Genomic DNA, 18,627 nt, shown 5'->3' with positions numbered 1-18,627 from the left:
CATGCTTTTGACATCTAATCACTGTTGACCCAAGAATACCCTTGGTGTTTGTGTATGTTCTGCATAATTCATACTTCATATTCTGTGCAAAGCCTGTCATAAATCGCACACCCCGTGAAGGATTGCCTCAGACTTGTGCTATTGAAAAGAGCTAATCCACTGTAGATGGATATGTAAATATAGCGAAGTGTGGCCCTGTGCTGTGGGAACACTGCTGATTGTTGAGAATTGTTGTGGGTGATGGTGTGGGAGAGAGAGGAAGAGAGGGACAAAACGAAATGTAACTATAAGCATAAAGACCTGTCCTTTGAGTAAATAATCCACATAGCTAATACGCAGCCAACATACATAGTGTACATGAACAAAAACAGTCTTACTCCAGTATATGAATCTACAGTAAGAGCAGAGTAAATGTCATGTTACGCCATTAGATTTTCTCTTTATAATCTTTATATTGTTTTTAAAGACATATGCACAGGTGATAGTTGTATTTAGGTAGTTTTTGGTCCTTTTAGTCAGTTATTCCATTAAAACAACTATGGAAATAAACTTCCAAGAAACGAGGGGAAGGGTGTCTCAACCATAACAAAACTTGGACATGGTTACAGGATGCAAACATTACAACTGTTGAGCAAATTCTGAATATAATTTGAATGTGACAACTGATCAGAAGCACGTTTTATGCTCAAATTTCCTCTGTGGGCCATAAAGTCTGTGTTGCCCTTTATTGAGTGTCTCACCTAAATTTTAAAGTCGTTTCCCTCAGTTTTTGGCCTTTTCAGTCCAAACTACACCTCATGTAAACAATGCAAGTTGTCTGTTACAAGTTATATTTGTATTGATAAAACTGCCTTTCTTGTGGGATTTGTGGGTTGTTTACTGTCAGTCATCATCGACCAGTTGTGTGTTGTGCACTGCTTGTACTATTGCAAGCTTAATGCTCATTCCTGACAGCAAAAGGTTTGAAGAAATGATCTTTATCTGTCTTTTAGGTTACAGCTTCTCTTTGATTTTCTTTCAGATACCACTGACTATCACTAGAACTTTCTTTTTTGACACCAAAATTCTGAAAATGCAACAGTCCTTGTTTTTAATAGGTCAGCAGCATATATACAGAGGCTGCCATTCTTCTTCTGGTGACTAATTTGACAGTCATGCAAACTAGAGAAAAAAATGACTTGACTAATCAACTCTCAGAACACATATAAAGCACACACACTTACTTTAAATGGATAAAAAAAAAAACAATGTTAGCTAAAGAAATTGGAGCTATATGAAACTGATTAGGTTTCTAGTAAATTCAATCATGTTTTAAATGTTACTAAAGTATACACAGCGTAAAGTAGGGGTGGGTTTTGATTATCGATTTATTGATTAAAATCGATTCTAGCTTGGATAACGTGATATCGATTCATTAAAATCCTGTATCGATTTTTTTAATATAAATTTATTTTGCCCAAACACCAGCATCTCAGGTTAAACCTCACAAAATTTCAACAACCACCAAACAGCTAAAACAGAAAATGAGAGCAGGTACACGGATTCTGCACAAAGACATAAACACAAAGCGCGACCCGCTGACAGATCAGAATCAGTGAGATGTCGCCTTTCTCACCCGACGGCACGGACACGGTCGGGGCTGAAAGCCGACAGCTTGCTAATTCTGATGTTTCAGCAGGTACGCCCTTTTTGCGCCGATTCTAAAGCTGCAGGTTTTATCTCTCTCCAAACTATTTGACTGAACCAGCAGCAAAAGAAGATCCAAACTACGCTTCACATAAACATCGTCATGAATTCCTTCTGACTTTTGCTGTTTTGATAAAAATCACACTTCATGCACAGCTCTCTCTCTCTGTACTTCAAGAACAGTTTCCCGTCTAAAAATCTGTTTTCTACCTTATTCAGTTGCTTGTTACGCTCAAGTCTATCGTTGTTTACAGCGCTGTCGGCCACTGTTTTTTTTCTTATACTTACTTCCGAAAAGAAAGCCTCATTTCTGTTGTTCAATAAGCTTCTGAACAAATTTAAACTTTTTAGAATTATGCAGAATTGCAAAACGCTAGCTAACTGCTAGCAGCAGTAGCTTTGGTTTCTTTCACGTTGAAGTCCACAGGCCTGTACAGAACATGGTCACGCATCTGCTTGGTTACATTCCAATTTATTCTAACAAAGCAGACATACAGGTGGTAATTCTTTAAAGAATTGTAGAACAGCGCTGGTTAACACAGCTGTCATCTGTTTGCTTTTTTCCTGACTTAGTTATAACTTCCATTCACAGACAGTGCGTAAGAGAGGGTTGGTGTAACACCTTTAAACTGGTAACTGCCATCGTATATTACTAATATAGCATTGTTTAACTGGGTATTTCTGGTGCTAGCTAGCAAAGGAGCAGCGTTTAAAAATGTAGTCAAACAAACACATATATCTCTAGTCTATGCTTGCATACTGAAGAAAAAAAAAAGAAAGATGTCCACAAGAGCAGGAAAAGCTACTTGTGGAAAATGGGGACTAATTCTGCTACTGCAACAGCTCATCCAAGACTCATTGATAACAACAGAAAGTCAGGCAGGAAAGTACTTTGTGTTTGAGGCAGGATTAAAAAAGGCAATATGCAAACAATGCTTTCATGCTTTTCAGAGCAAGGGCGGAAGTACTTTCATATAAATATTAATACTGATGTAATGCAAATATCATTATACCTTGAAGTAACATTAGTCGGCTACTCAGTAACCACTCTAAGGTTTAGATCTGTTTCCTGTCAACAAAATATAACATTAACATTTTTGTACTATTTTTGTTTTGTACTGTAATTTTGCTGGTAATCGTAATGACTACTCAATTTCTAGCACTGTGACATCTCTTGTTCTCATCTCAAACAGGAGAACAAACAGGCCATAGTATTTCATAGATTTATGTTTTAAAAAGACACCACATATCTCTCACTGTGTTCACCTCCTAATTATAGGTCATGATGCCGTGCATCATGCCTACAACACAACATGCAAATTTTACGTAAATCTGATGATGCCACCTGCCCTTTTTTTCTTTTTCTTTTTTCAAAGCAAAAGTTCGAAATTCACTATCTCCACAATGAAAAGTAAAAATATTAACAGTTTTGAAAAGGTCAAATTTCCATGAATGATATATTTGAATTTACTCTGGTTAATTTTTTGGGATAAATCTGTTAATGTGCAAAAACTTCTGTGGGGGTTAAAGTATGACTTCAATAGTCTTTTTGTAAGTCTGATATGATTCATGTTCCTGTAGAAACTGGTATATTTGGTTATAAGTTCAACTTTAAGGTTTTAGAAGGGGCACTAATGAGCTGTTTTGCTACATCTAACTAATACTCATGAAGCACTTCTGACATGTAAGCAGAGAAACACATTCATACATATTTCAATCAGTTTTTTCAAGCGTAGAAGAAAAGAAGGAATCCTTCAGATACTACCAAAGATACAAAGGGAAAATGGCATGTGTTCAAATACATGTCTTTGACTAGATTCTAAGAAATCTCTGAAAAGCTGTAAAAATCTGTTAAGCAAAAATTCCTAACTGGTGTTTAATATTCATCATGTAAAGTGATATAACGAAAGAAAACGGTGCCAATTATTGCTTTATGAGAGTGACAAAAATATTCTTTTATCTCCGATATCTGTCACTGAAAAAACAAAAACAAAATCTTCTTGATGTTGAGCTGTGTTAATATGAAAAAAAACTGTACGTAAATTATTCTGAGCAAATGAAATGCAACTGAAGCATTTGAGTCATCAAACATTTATTCCACTGATATCACGAAGCTGCTATTTGGTGGTGTTTCTTATTGAAAAGCACCAGTGAATATACTTATCCATTAACAAGTACAACAGTTTCATTTTGACACAGAGAAGCGTTCCCTTAAAACGGATTTATGAAAACCAAAATAACAAAGTGATACTAATAAGATTTACTTTTTTTTTCCATATATGTTCCAAGTCTGCTTACAACTCAGGGGAGCCCGTTAAGATGATAGTAGGGAAGAGATCCCAAAATGCTCAGATTTAATTCGGCAGCTTTGCGTCGGTTCTTCAGTGATTTCAGCTCTTTACACACTTGAAGCACTATGAAGCAGTAAGCTCAGGGGAACAAGGCTGAATGTGTCGTGCCAGTCAATTAAGGTTGGCAGTTAAAAAAAATAACTCATGCCCAATTCAAAAATAGCTCTAAAAGTAATGTGGAGCAGAGTAGACACTGAGACTCAGAGACTAAGAACATGAGGAAAGCCTTGTTATCCTCTATAGGCCATTTTCCACACCAGACACTATTTGGCTGTTTCACAATAATCCAAACCTCTGTCTTGGTATGAATTTTTTCAGAACCTTTTTCAACACTACAAACTTCAGAAGTAGTTTTGGTACCCCTATCGTACCCACTGGACCTTAGTACAGCAACAAGTTTTTTTCTGATCCCGTTTCTGTTACCAAGGTGTTTTTTAACCACACACAGTTGTTATCTGTGGCCTCTCCCCCCGGACCTGTCCAACATGGGTGACCCTACCAGGAGCACTAGGCTCCCACCAGTATAGCGCTCAGGTTCATCAAGGCATACGTGCCCTCTAACCAGCCCAAGGTTGCGATACTCTAGAGAAAGCAGCCCTAGAGGGAAATAAACCCTTGAAAATGTTAAAGGCATGTAAGATTACTGATTGGTTAAACTTTGAGAAAGGCCATCTTTGTGGCAAAGAGCAGCAGGCTGGTCTCTCAAACACCATCAACACAGAAAATCTACTATAGACTAACAAAACAAAGACTACTACAGCAACCTTTTTGAACATCGTTATTGGTGTCCTTGTTGACTTTTGGGGAAAAAACTTTGTGTTCAAGACTTGTTTCATATTGTCCTTTTATTGATTTGAAGGAAAAAAAAGAAATAAAATACTGTACTTGATAGAAAAAGAAGCAAGCAAGGTGCAGTTTTTTGACAGTTTCACATATTATATATTAAAACACTTACATAAATAAGCATAAATGGCTAAGAAATGTTGCTTGTATTTAAGAAAAATAGGCTCTGGTAATACTAGTATGTGGAGAAAACAATGTGTGGCTATCTTTTTCCAACCATTTAGCAGCCAGATTCGCTGTCAAGCAAATATGATTGTATCACAAAAAACAGACATGCCTTTAACTTGTTCATAGTAATAACCTGATTGGTATTTGTTGTTGTGCCTGACTTATATGTGGAAACAGTGTCAACATCTGCCCATTTGCAGTTCAGTTTTTGATGTGATGCTATATCCCAATTGGGATTAGAGTGCAAGACCAGCTGAAGAATATCAACCAAACTGACTTCACATTGCTTCCAATACTCACAAATTTACTACAACTCAACCGGTTAGAAAGCAATGTGTGTTTTTTACAGGAAATGCACAGACCAAACGCTGGTAGAGAAAGGGGAAAAAAATAAGGAAGTTGGAAAGCTGACTTTTTCAAATGTAACAGCATTGCAGATCAGACATGTTTTCTCTGTGCAATCTATGCCACTTACATCGATTAAGATGAAGATTTCATTCCATCTATCTGGTCCATTAAAACATAACAGTGATTTTGTACAATTATTATTGGAGTCGAATTTAGCTCCCTACGAATATGAACACTCGAAGTTCACTTTAATTCATTTTTTTAAATAGCACTAAATCACAAGAAAAGTCCCCTTGATGCACTTCATATTGTAACGTAAAGACCCTGCAATAATACAGAAAACACCAATAATCAGATAACCGCCTTCAAGAAAACACTTGGCGAGAGTGAGAAGGAAAAACTCCCTTTAACAAGAAAAAACCTCCAGCAGGGAGGGGCAGCCATTGTGTAGTGATGGGATTTCTGGCTCTTTTTAGAGAACCAGCTCTTTCGGCTCGGCTCACTAAAAAGAGCCGGCTCTTTTGGCTCCGAACCAGCTCTTCAGGTTGTTTTGTTGCTTTAATTAATTTATTATTAACCATAATATAAAATTATGCACAAAAGGAATTACTAATGTAAAAAAAAGTGGTTTTATTTATATATGTTTATATATAAATATATGCGGTGGCCCCCATAGACAAAGCACGTACAAACTCCAAATAGCACGTACAAACTCCAAAACACATTTCTAGTGTTAACTGAACTTCCAAAACAGAGCTACCTAGATCACTTAAATTACACAGTTGAAAGCATATGTGTATTGTTTGTGTATTTATACACAAGCACTCATATATATTCAAATAATCAAAAAAAAATGTTCATTTACCTGTTACTACCACGCACCAAATCCGGTCCTGGCTTGTGTAGCCACTAGGTAACAAAAGCTCAACACTGCGCCTAGCATTCTGGAGCATTTCTGTTGTCTTTTGTACGTGATTTGGAGTTTGTACATGCTTCAGGGTTTTTATCTGTTTTGGAGTTTTTACGTGTTGTGGAGTTTGTACGTGTTTTGGAGTTCGTACGGCTTTGTCTCTAGGGGCCACCGTAAATATACTTTTATTTATTCACTCCACATAAAATGTAATAAATAAGTCATATAATACAAAAACCAACTATTCACATTTCAACTTTTAACCATTTACATTTTCAGCTTTGTCCTTTTAAACAAATTTAAGGTGAAACAACACAAAACACTGCAAACCACAACACAATTAAATATAAATTAAAATGTGAAAACAAAAAGAAGATGCAAATTCTCTGTCATATATAGTGATGCGCGAATCATGAACGAATCGTTCAATTCTCGAGAATCACTTTACTGAATCATGATTCACAAGCCCAACTGACTCACTGACTCATCCCTGTTGCTGTTAGCAGTAATGTATCTAGCTTATAATTAAAATTGTGGAGAAAAACACAACATCCAGTATCTTACCAAAATAATTTCTGCTCTGAACTAGAAGAAAAAACCCTGAGTAGAAGCTCACATCAAGAATATAGCTCCTCGGTTCACAGTAGCATCGCTCTGCTAACATGCTAACAGCACATTTGAGCTACTCACCCCCTCCCTGCTGTGCTGAATCATAGAGCGAACGAATCACTCAGGACACACTAACCCCCTCCCTCTTGTGCTGAATCATAAGCGTAAGCGAATCACTCAGGACTCGCTCACCCCCTCCCTCCTGTGCTGAATCATAGATGAACGAATCACTCACTCACTCACCCTCTCCCTCCTGGCTCACAGCTTCTTCTTCTTCTTGGTTGGCAACCATTGTTAAGGCGCATCACCGCCCCCTGGCTCACAGCTCAGTGGACATTTAGATGAGAAAATGTATATTTAACACATTTAAGGAAAATACTAATAAAATAAAAAGAAACAAAATAAATGTTTATTAAGCAATTTTGATAGGAAATTGCTTAATTTTAGAAATGTTTTTGCTCATTTTTGCTCTATAAAATAGTTGTGGTTTTTTAGAATCATTCATCTTAGCAGTAGGATTTACATGAAAAGAGAAACAAATTAAGTTTGAGTGAAAATGTAAATTTTTTGCACTCTCTGGTCAACTGACTAAGTGAATCAAATGACTCGAAAATCCGATTCACTTTGGTGAGTGACTCATTAAAACTTGATTCAATAAAAAGAATCAAATTTACCATCACTAGTCATATAGGCCTGCAGGAATACACTTTCTGAATCCTTTATCATCCGCAACTGAAAATAGTTGTGGATCATTACTATACCTTTCTAATGTGACTTTGTTGTTCCTGGCTCTTTTTCTCTGTCTCTCCATCCTGCTCTGTTCCCGTGCTACTGCGAGTGTAACTACCGCCCCTCCCCCCTCTTCCCAGCGCAAAGCACAAGGCTCGCCTGCGGAGTGAAGCGGAAAAAAAGTGCGAGAGAGAGGGTGAGAGAAAGAAAAAAAACCATGGCTCCCAATAAGGAGCCGGCTCGCGTCGTTCACTTCAAAGACCCGGCTCTAAGAGCCGTTTCGTTCGCGACCGACACATCACTACTGACGTGACTGTGAAGCATGATGCATTGGCCTTCACAGTGGAATAACAGTTGTACATTTGAAATGAAGAATACTTAGCCATAGACCTGACCTGGTCAAAGATGATGATGGAGTAGAAATTTGGGGGGGAAATACATATCAGATGCAAAAGTAATATAGGTATGTGACCCATAGCAGGACAATTGCTTAGCTTGTTTGTTAAGTTACTTTAAGCTGATGCCCTGATGTTTCCGGAACATTTTCCTTTCTAAAACCTCAATGCAAAGAAGTTTCCATTTGACATATTACAGTGAAAGAGAGAAATGTACACCATTTCTCTCTTTCACTGTAAAAAAAAAAAAAGTCTTTGAGAAGAGAAACTGTAGGAAGGGATTATGATAAAACTCATTTTAAATTGATGAAGTACGTTGCTGTTAATGTGCTTAATGTGCCCTTATTGTATGTGTACTAATCCTCCTCGGGGCATTAAAAGCTTTTCAATCATTGACTGTCAAATTTTGTTAAGAGCTTTTGATAGATATTAAAGTTGTACTCCTGTGGTTAACCCTGATTCTGAGTCTTTCACACAATAGTTTGTGTGCTTTATTTACACGCATCTATACTATGTTTGGCCTGTCTTGTTGAAATGAATAGCCAGAAAGTAGTTAGAAAGCAGCAGGACTTAGCAGACCTATAAGCCATGGTGCGATCCCTGACACATAAGCCCCTATCAGAGATACACTCCTTTCTATTAATCTGGCAGCAACTGAATGTGTCTGCTTAATGTCTAAATGAGCAGCCTTTTCCATAAAGGTCACAGTAATCAGCAATTAGGTTTGAACAATATGGTCAAACTTTTTAATCAGTCCATCATTGCCGATACAGTCACAGAGGTGTGTAAAGTTTTTACCAGGACAAGCCAAAGGTCAGCAAGAAAATACCTTCTGCTATTTTAAAGAACTAATAGTTGGGATAATATATGCTATTATATAATCAGTGTGTACAGCCTGTAATTCGCGGCGGTTAATGTAGAAAAAAAATAGCAACACATGGCTAATTTGCCCAGCATGATATCTGAGATAGCTTGTTAGGTCAGTAAATTATCCTACACGGGAATAAAGATTTACACATGGGTGTTTTCTTCTACAGTGATCAACACTGATGTCTGAACTGCATCCACAACATGATTGTTTGCAGAATGCCCTTAAAACTAATCTCTTTTTATTTTGCAATAGACATTAGCCGTTGTGTGGAACATACAGAATGACCCAGTTCTTAGTGGCAATGTGCAGATTACTAAATGTGGTGTACTTGTCTGTAGCACATTTGTCACATATTGCGTTGCGTACAGTGGCTCTCTCTTTCAATCTTGCGGAAATGTCTGAATGAAAATGTCAAGAACATTAACGTGACAGTGACCTACGTCCGACTGATCGAATGCTGTCACTTTAATAAAGTGATGAAGCCAGCGATGTTACACATCCTCTGTCTGCAAAGGGCTGCACAGACAGAGATTTGCAGTCATCTGGTCAGATGAGATAGTCGGACAGACGCATTCACTCCCTGACTCTTGGTCGTGACTCAACCGCACACTCGTGCAGACACACGCGCTCCCTCTAACTCACAGACACGATTTACACTGGTTCTGAGGGGTTCTGTCATCTATCTCAAGGGTTGCCAGTGAGCTCTGGTGGTCACAGATAGTGACCTAGCCCAGAGCTATGCAGCTTCCCTCAAAGCCCCACATTTAGAGTCTAATTTCAAGGGCTGACTTCATGCTTGCAGCTTTTAATGTAGACAGAAGGTCAGACATCGATGAAAGAATGAGGAAGGAGACACGAGATAAAGTGAAGACACAGAATAATACACACTCTATAACTTTAAAAGGTTGCATTAAGATGTCATGCTAACATTTTAAAACTTAATACTTAATTAGACGCTCAGTAACATACTTTAACAACATACTTTTAGATAAGAAATTGTTTACTTTTCAAATCACCTCAGTCACCTCAGTGTTTTTTAAGAAATGTTTTAAGCATGTCGTTTGAGCACTTATAAGTATTCTGAACTACGGCAGACATGTATGCCTGCTAAGTAACAATTTGTTGCTCGCGCTCTCAACATTTTAACCCGTGCGCGCTCAACTATTTCTCTACACCGTTATATTTGTGCCACAAAACCAGCCAATCACAGATTTGGATGCAAAGAAATCTGATTGGCTGTTCTGGTCTCCAATCAGCTCGAAATGACGAAATGCAATATCCCAAAATCCATTTCGTCCAAAACTTAAACGAGGCAGTGGCGGAGGAACACAGAGTGGCAGAGTTTGAAATATTACTCTTTCTGGGTCACAAAATAAACTTTTAAGATATTTTCATGCGAGAATGGTGCTGTGTAAACTTCAAATATCTGCTCGATTCATCAAGACATCACATATTTGCATAAGTGTTCTGATGTTTTCGAAGATGCCTGTTACCCACCAGCTGACCACACAGCTGGACTGGCCATTGGGCATACCGGACATTTGCCTGGTGGGCCGATGATAATTTTTCATTTTTATGTTTGTTTTTGTAACGGTATAAACAATGAAAGGTGGTGGATTAGCCAATTCGTCATGATCAACTCTGGACTGGACCAATTACAATACATCCGTATTGAGAGGAAAAGGAACGCGATTAGTCCTGCACTTTAGCTAGAATGAAAAAAAGACAAAGCTGGAGTTATTCTGTCTTTACGTTGCACAGCTGCCTCTTCTCCCCCCCTCCCTCTCCTGTTGCTATTTCAATCATGAAACTGATCAATGATCAGCTGATCGTCTCTCTTGTTTGTTTATCTCCCACTTTGCGCCAGAAACAGGAAACCAGCGGATGTTGCGCTAAACAACAACAGCAGCACGTTCAAACTTGATAAGCTGTTGTTATAATTTATTTAAAATTAATTTCTAGTATCAGCTGATGTTTGCTGGAGCCACAGCTGTAAAAGCCGCTGCTCATGATATCAGTTTGGAAATGAAGATGATACAAATCATACATATATACCAACAAGACAGTGTACGTCACTGTCACAGCAGCGTTTGTTTTAGTTCAAAGGCTTTATGATTTTTCCTATAATACCTGGTGGTGTAGTTGGTGATTTTTTTTGTCAGTTCAGCTTTATATATTATGTTTAACCCGAGTGACCACCCGGTCAGCTGGTGGGTAACAGGCATCTCCGAAAACGTTAGAGCACTTATGCAAATATGTGATGTCGTGATGAATCGAGCAGATATTTGAAGTTTACACAGCACCATTCTCGCATGAAAATATCTTAAAAGTTTATTTTGTGACCCAGAAAGAGTAATATTTCAAACTCTGCCACTCTGTGTTCCTCCGCCACTGCCTCGATTGAGTTTTGGACGAAATGGATTTTGGGATATTGCATTTCGTCATTTCGAGCTGATTGGAGACCAGAACAGCCAATCAGATTTCTTTGCATCCAAGTCTGTGATTGGCTGGTTTTGTGGCACAACTATAACGGTGTAGAGAAAGAGTTGAGCGTGCATGGGCAGAAATGGTGGGAGCGCGAGCAACACATTGCCAGCGAGTGCATAAGGGTACAGCTCTCTGTCCACCTGTCACACGACTGTTTTCAACCCTCACAAGTATCCAAACAGGTGAGTTCACCCCACAAACAGTGGTTATAAAGAGGGAAGCTATGCATAGAGGCCAAACCATTTTTTTCCACCAGCTGTAAACCACCTGTAAATGCTGTGCATTTGAGCATGTTAACACTTGAGTCTACAGGGAATAGAGCCAGCTTTAAGTGGCCATTAGAGGAACTGCACTTTTTGGCACCTATGCACTGGCTTCATTTTTCTGCCCTCGGGCCTGCTGCTTGATCAACTTTACACTCCCTACATTTAAAAACAGAAGGAAAAAAAAGACAAACACATACACAGCTTGAAATCACAATGACTTGGAAGCAAAAATATTGAGTTTTATCAATCATCACTGCTGATACAGAGCTAGGGTAATAGGGTAGTATTCATATGACTTCCTTGCAAGAATTTTTGATAAATGTATAAATAAAAAAACAAATCTTAATAAATGACCTTTTTTTTTTTTTTTTTTTTTTTTTTTTTTTTTTTTACAGCTGATAGGTTTAAACTCTGTCTAGTAAACCACAGGCTGAGGAGCTTTTGACCAGTTTTTAACACTGTTCTCTCAGCCCACATAGCAATACATGTCCCATGGTAAACATTTTACAGACTGCAGTAGATGGTGATGCATATTTGAGTTCAATAAAAGACCGTTAAAGGTAGCATAAAGGCGGCGAAAGTATGCTGTGCATGCAAACAAGTCAATTTAACATGCCTGTAATATATTTAAAGAACTTTTTAAGAAGCAAACATGTAACTGTTAATCTTTAGGTTTCCTCCCGGTGAACGGCATATGCCAGTTTGGACAACTTGACAAATAATATGCATCTTTCCTTTTGGTAGTTCAGTGGATGTTTAATAAAATGTGCACTATTTGAATAACCTCTAACCCTGCATCAAAACTTTGGGCTCCAGAAACCTGATCACTGAGAATTTCAGTCTTTGTGTTAATTCCACGCTGTCCCTGTCACAGTCTGGCGAGGGCAGACTGTAGGTGTTGGCAAAAGAACCCAAACGCAACTCCATAAACTGAACGTGGCGTAGATTTAACAGAAAATAAGCCGTTTATTGAGGCCAGCAAAAGGGGAGTACAAACAGCAGGACACAGGTGAACACTAAACCATAGCCTAAACTGGGTGAACTAAAGCTAAACATGAAAAACCTTAAACGTGGTGAACTGACATAGAATGCTGAAGTGAGGGCATGGATGAGCAGACGACCTGACAAATGACATGCAAAAACAGAGGACTTAAATACACACATGAGGTGATCAGGGGAAGTGGAGACACATGAGGAAACAGCTGACTAACATGAACCTAATGACAGGAGCAGTGAAGCTAAATACAAAGAACCAAGAACACACGACTCCTTCCAAAATAAAACAGGAAACATTATGAAACGCAGACATGACAACCAGAACTTGACAACGTAAGACACAGACATGAAACACATGAAGAGCAGGGGAGACTTAACATGGGTTGGAAACACAAGGGGGAATTAATAAGAACTAAAATCACCTAGGCATGGTAACAAATGAACTTAGAAAACCTGAAGGGCTTAACATAAACTATAAACATCAAAATGAACTAAAACTCAAAACACTGGGTCATAAGACCCAGGACCGTGACAGTCCCACCTTGCGAGTATCTAATAACTTTGAAAATGAAGCACTGCTTTCAGGCTAACATCCATCTTCTTCAAGTCAAGTCTTTTCCCCAGCATTCTTATGATAATACCGCACATACCACTTCCCACACATGCAGATGACTTGCCTTTCCCTCCTGGCAGTGTCTCACCCTGTGTGTTGAAAATAGCTGAGGCTGGAACACAACTTGTGTAACATTGATTTGAAATTCAATCTAGACAGCTACCTTGGCGCCCTGGGCCGATTCTTTACATCTCTCGCCGATAGCAGTGGTGGAGGAAAATAAAGAGAAAAATGCAGACACTGAGTCAGGAATGCTCAGAAAATGTATATATATCCATAGAGTAAGCTGCTGTTTGCAGATGTAAAGAACACACACACACAAACAGAGCCTCGACAGTGTTCTGTCTTCTGTGTGCAGTGCTGCTGACAGACGAGCACACTCTGACACAAATCACCAGGCTGAAGAGGTTTTATCTCCCAATCTTTCATTCTGGTCCTACATTCTTCCACCTGTCTGTCACCTTGAGATGTGTTGTGAGTACTCTTCAAGGTGCCATTTACCCAGGTGTGTCCTGAATACGTCACGCTAATCACTTGTATACCTCGAAAAGCCTCGCATACTAAAAATACTCTATGTGGACTATTTTCATAGTGAATTAGGCATTTTGTAATGCAGCACTTTTTGAAAACATAATCCAAAGAGGGATGAAAAATAAATGTGATTTGTTCAAATTTGTTTGTGAAACATCAAAATAGGAGGAGAAAATAAGACAAATAGCAGAGATGAGATGAAACCATAGAAGTGTATGTGGAAAAAACATGTTAGGAAAAAGGAGAAAAGCTGCAGGATCCTTGATAATTGGAGTTAAGTAGGGTCAGGATAGCGAGAGCGAATTGGATTTGGCTGCATGGTAACCAAACAATTGGTAAATGAAAGCAGGTTAGAAAACACTTAGCAGGGTCTTCTTTCTACTTTTCTTCTTTGAAGCACTTGAGATCATTCTTAGGTGAAGTGATTGTTCGGGTTTTTTTAGTCTTCTTAGTATATCCACTAAACTACTGCACATTCATATCTGACTTGGAGGATTTCATAGTAAGTACGAAAGCACACAAAACAAGCAAAAAGCAGCAATAAGTTAAATCCATGGAACAAATAGGAATCTAATGAGTTAATAATCAAAACCAATAACAGACCAGCAAAAATTTGAAAATACAGGTCTTAAAACCCTTAAAAGAAGTATAAATTAAATCTAATAATAATCAGTATCACCACCACCACTACTTACCATAACCACAAAATTAGAAATGTAGTTTTGGCTGCTCCCCTATTTCCCAAGAGGTCCGCATATTTGGTTTGGCAGAGATGAAACGCTGGATGTCATTCCTGACGTATTTAACCCGGCTTGAAAGAGCAGTAGGAGAACAGAAGCTTACACCCCCTAAGAGTGTGCTTATGTCTCCCAGGGGCTCTTTTGCATGCAAAGAGAACATGTTAACCTCTCAAAACTAAACCAAAATTTATAAAACAAACAGAAATTAAATGTAATGATAATTAAGACTACGAGCTAGACTACCAGCCACTATGCTGGCTGTGGTTCAGGAGGTAGAGAAGGTTATCTACTAATCAGAGGGTTGGTGGTTTGATCCCTGGCTCTTTAAGTCTGCATGCTAAAGTATCCTTGGGCAAGATCAGGAACTTTGAGTTCCTGATGCTTTCACTGAACTGCAAATGTTAGAGTGAAAGAGAAATGATGTATAAAGTGCTTTGAGTATCCACAGAACGCTAAGGCCAAAGGGATCTAGCTTGTTTATACATAACCTATATGTTTACAGGTTACATAGATGTAAGAAGTATCTCTTAATCATGCAGAGCTTTAAAAATTACCTTTAAAATTTAAAAATCAATTCTAAATGTAACTGGAAGCCAATATAATTAGTCAGTACAGATGTGGTATGATCATATTTAAGCTAAAACTGATAGCTGTCTTGTGGAGTAACAGAAGTTGAGGTGCTTATGGTGCTTTTTTAACAACTTTTAAATATGCTGCTGATGTTTCCAATGATGACACCAAGGTTTCCAACCAGTGGTGTGGGACATTTACAGAGACAGTTGTACCAATTTATAAAATATTTCCAGTTTTCTTTATTGCTAAAATATAGCTCCCTTATTTACAAGGAGTCACCACCATGCTGGATGTCCTTCATGACACAACTCCAAAGGAATTCGTCTCCTCACACATAAACTGTTATTATTCATAAAGAAATAATGTGAGATATTTGAACTTGACACATACCTACTGAGTCTCCTTTCCTGTGTGAACTGATACTTTTTTACTCTCATTCATAATCTAACCATTTGTTCTTTACTTCTGCACGGACCATTCACTCTGAACTTCCAAAGTTGATAGCCTCTTTAACTTTTTTCCATTCAGTAGTTTTGATTTTCTTTGTGAGTCCAGAAGAAAACCCCAGAATTAAATCACGGTTCTCTGCTTTGCATACTTAGGGCGATGTTTGGCTGTTTTTCACACCGCCATGTCTCATAAACTTGTGATGTAAACAGCATCTACTTCCATTCATAGCTAAAGAGGGGAGGCCTGTGCATATGGACACAATTTCGTCATGATTGAGATTCATAAAAACAAGCACGTGTAGCCATATTTAAAGAAATATGACCAGAAATAATATGTGTATGCACATTACTTGTCTGCTAACAGTTTTACTCTTGAATCTACAGTGTTGTGCCCCTGGCCCTACAGTATAATGTTTACTTTGGGCTCTGCAAGACATCCAGTGTGTAATATAATTGACAGCCACATAAATTTCTGTTTTATTAAACATTAATATTGGAGTATTATGACATTTTTTAACATTGCATCTCTATTTTGTGTACTTGTATGTTTTAATGCCATGATCACGTTTCACTGGGATCAGATATGATGTAAAATGGTAACTTTAACACCCAGTGAAACCTTTGATTCAAATATAATCCAACTACTATGAATGTTTGTAGTCTGATGCTGTCAAATGCTTGCATCTGACTCATACATACATACATACATTACATTCAGTGTAATATGTGTGCACTGTAGCATTAATCCCAGCGTCATATTATACATTGTGTCTCAATGGCAAAGCCCCGTCCATGTCTTCTTAGCCACCTACCCACAGGACAAAGGGCCAGACAGACAGACAAACAAGCCTGTCAGAGGAGGGCTGAAATCTGCTGTGGGTTACGAATAGATGACAGATCTCTCTGTCTCTCCTGCTCCTTCTCCTATTCTCTATTTTCAATCAGAATCCAGCTAACATTACAAAACCAGATTAGTGGGGGTATATGTAACAGTTGCAGTTGTAAATACAGGCAAGTTATTATTGTGAAGTTAACTCATGTTTGTGTAATGAAAGCATACATATCCTTAATACCTAGATTAAGTGATTTTCTCACAGGTGTCTCACAGCCTCTCACACACTTTGCCATTTTACAGCTTATGTGCAAAATATTTGAGCTTATTAAATATTCTGTGATTTATGTGCTACTTTCTTTGAATTTCACTGCTTTAAAGAAAGTGTGATTCAGCTGTTCAGGTAACAGTTTCTGAACTGAGATTTGGGCTCAGAAAAGTGTTTTATCCTTTATATGGTGCTGGCATTATTATGTTGTGCTCTACTTTCTAGAAAAAGGTCATGCCTAGGTTTTAAATTTTATCAGGTCCAGTTAATCCCAAATAGCTAGGAGAAATTAAAAATGCATCACAGTGAAGAGTGCAGACCTCAGGAGGATATAAATAGTTTCACAGAAACATTCATCACTCAAAAAGATCTTAAATCTATCCCAGTTTTTTATGTTTTCATCAACTTTTACGCACTCTTTCTGCAATCTGAAGTCTCTTAATGATTCTGTACTTTTTGTTCATGCCTTCAATGAAACCTTCTATTTTTTCTCACTTGTTCTTTTCAAACATCTGATTCCCCTTTGATAAATTTCTCATTCTTTCATGCCAAGAGTCCTACACTTGCATATCATCTTTTATATATAAATGTGAATCATCTTGCGTTCTTATTTCAGCTTCAAGATACCTTTCAAACAATTCAGATCGTGAAAGGTTAACTTGATTTTAGAACATTGCGGTAGCTTCACATAACCATAAGTTATCAAAAAAAAACCCAGCTGTAATAAATATGATTTAAATCATGACATAGCCATTTTGCAAACTTAGGTTTATGCCCATTTATTAATGTTCTTAGAAAACATTCTATCTGTAAAGCCTTACACATGCAAGTTTGAATAATTTTGATTGTGGCTGCATGTGGGGTTTTTTCTATTTCTATCTGTAGGTAGGTGATGAAGATGAATCATCCCTAAACATCCTTTTCACTTTCCCTACACCTGGCTTGTAAAAACAAGCTAAAAACTCTTTAATCTTTATTTCGCAGGAGAATATGAACAGAGCTGTTTATTCCCTCATCAGTTTAATGGTGCTCCAGGTGATTGAGTTTCTGTCTGTGGGTTTGTCTCTACTGCCCTCTGTCTGTCACAAACATGCATCATCAGCCTGGCTGTGTGTGTGTGTGTGTGTGTGTGTGTGTGTGTGTGTGTGTGTGTGTGTGTGTGTGTGTGTGTGTGTGTGTGTGTGTGTGTGTGTGTGTGTGTGTGTGTGTGTAAAAAGAGTCTGGGACACAGCTGTTCTTCTCACCCCTCCCTCTCCCATCTTCCTCTAATATAACCCTCCACTGTGCAGGCCTAAGCTCATGAAAGAGCATTAAAACGGTTGAGTCAGCACAAACTGAGTCCACATAGGCAAGCAGTTCAGCTTCATCATGCTCACACATTCTGCTGAACTGCATACAGTAGGTCTGCTGTAGCCTAATCACACAAGGCTTCAGATAAAAAGCCTTTTTTATTATCAAGGACACTCACTGATAAAGGGTCTACACAAGTGTGAGAGGAAATTTGTTTGAGATTTTGAATACTGTTTGCGTATGCAGATCTGTATCGGTGTATTTGTGCCCTGTGTTATAGGTTTTCCATCACACACCTACCATAGCCTTTTATCAGAAATGGTTTTGCAACTCGGCGATGAAGTAATACCCAACAGTCGGGTTTATATCACAATCGTTTTTTTACACATGGCGGAAAATGAAACCAGAAGCAGAAATATTATGCATGCTTAAAAAGCTTGGAGCAAAATATATCTGCACGGCTACTGACAGAAGACAAAAGGCTCCCTCGCTGACTGCCGATAGAGTAGAGCAACTTACTGTAGTAAAACTTATCATTTACATCTCGGAAGCGCAGTTTTCTGGATTCCCAAGCTGTGTCCACAAACCTGATTATCTATGATTTTATTTAATCCATATTTAGCCAGGAAAAAAGTAAAACTGTTGAGATTAAAAATCTCTTTTACAGTAGTG

The 18,627-nt window shown here is 38.2% G+C and overlaps 1 protein-coding gene across 1 annotated transcript in view; it reads left to right on the top strand.

Annotated features, from left to right (window-relative positions):
- fam20ca (FAM20C golgi associated secretory pathway kinase a) overlaps positions 1–18,627 on the top strand; it is a 48,233-nt gene that overhangs the window by 19,904 nt on the left and 9,702 nt on the right. The window lies entirely within an intron of this gene.

Source organism: Rhamphochromis sp. 'chilingali', assembly GCF_963969265.1.
Source record: "Rhamphochromis sp. 'chilingali' genome assembly, chromosome: 15".
In the NCBI taxonomy this organism is placed as follows: Eukaryota; Metazoa; Chordata; class Actinopteri; order Cichliformes; family Cichlidae; genus Rhamphochromis; species Rhamphochromis sp. 'chilingali'.
The sequence above is the reverse complement of the archived record's forward strand: the minus strand, read 5'-3'. Positions and strand labels throughout refer to the sequence as shown.